General features: G+C 39.3%; 1 long non-coding RNA gene across 1 annotated transcript in view; it reads left to right on the top strand.

Annotated features, from left to right (window-relative positions):
* The window catches only part of LOC107834639 (uncharacterized), a 4,884-nt gene extending 4,729 nt beyond the window's left edge, over positions 1-155 (top strand). Inside the window, exon 3 of the long non-coding RNA XR_001660448.1 lies at positions 68-155. This is a non-coding gene — a long non-coding RNA (uncharacterized LOC107834639). The remainder of the gene's footprint in view (positions 1-67) is intronic.
* Positions 156-1,286: the final 1,131 nt, after the last annotated feature.

The raw sequence follows: 1,286 nt of genomic DNA, 5'->3' as shown, positions 1-1,286 counted from the left end.
CCAAGATAAACTGCCGGCTGAGGAGCCGGGAGTTTATCTTGGAAATGTTAATCCATTTCCATTTGAGGAAATGGATCAACACAATGTTGCATTCTCTTTAGTTTTCTCTGGTCGATAATGGAGACTTGAATTTAACGCGCCATTTCAACCAAGGTTTTGAATTCGCTTCCTAACCAGACGCTCCAAAGCGTCCTGTCCATAACTCTTCAACACGCTGTCAGCTCCCGGTCAGAAAGACGCATTTAGTTCAGAGTCCATGAGATGATATTAAGAAAAGATTTTTTTATTAATTGATTAGCGTAAAGTCTATAATGTCTGCCCATGTGAACAAGTCTAGGGTGTTAATTAGAACCTGTCAAATGACGGACAGGCTGTAAATTTTCTGGTCGTTTAAAAAATAATAACCGGTCAAATACGGAAAATATTTGGTTAATGCGACCTCTGTGTCAGGGTGAAGAGGGATCAGCTATGCATTCAAGGACAGGCAAAATTCACATAATTGTTTTGTTATGTGAAATATTTGTTGGCTGTGTAATAACAAAAAAGGTTTTGTGAATGAAGTTGAGAGTTAACATCAAAACTTGTTTTTATTATTTGTTTACTTACCTTTAAACACTGATTTAAATATTGTAATTTTTTAAACTGAGCAGTAATATTTAAAACTTCAATACATGAAATCAGTTATTTAACAATATGAGGTGTTGTTTAATTTATTTTTAACATTGTATTTCATACATTTATGCTAGGGGTGCCCGAGTCTAGTTTTCCAGAGCTACCATTCTGCCACTTTAGATGCATTCCTTATAAGCATCTCCAGAACTAAGTTGCTGCTAATGATGGAAGTCAACCTTTTGTCTGGGGTGTGTTTTAGTAGGGATGCATCTAAAAGTTGCAGTCTGGAGGACTGCACCTGGGCACTCTTGATTTGTACCGTCAATGTGGCCCGTTGAGGGTGGCCAATATGCTGAAGTGGCCCTCAGTGAAATTGAGTTTGACCAAGGGCGTAGGTTCGGTCTAAGTTTTGGTGGGGACCTTGACACCCCCCTCCCGCAGGACAGTGAAATGCCCAAGAGCACCGAACATTTTTGAGAAGGGGGGGGAAACCACATTGGCTTAATAACCCCCTCCCCCCAACCATAACCATATCATACATCTTGTGTATACAACCAGATACAGTCATACTCAGCAGATCAGTTCAACCTGGTAACCTGGTTTGTATTCACACTAGCTTAACTTAATTTAAGACTAACACTTCAAATGCCATATTTACTGAGATAATTTCACAG

The sequence above is a fragment of the Poecilia formosa genome, unplaced genomic scaffold (assembly GCF_000485575.1).
Source record: "Poecilia formosa unplaced genomic scaffold, Poecilia_formosa-5.1.2 Scaffold702, whole genome shotgun sequence".
Classification (NCBI taxonomy): domain Eukaryota; kingdom Metazoa; phylum Chordata; class Actinopteri; order Cyprinodontiformes; family Poeciliidae; genus Poecilia; species Poecilia formosa.
This window is presented reverse-complemented; position numbering and strand designations above follow the sequence as displayed.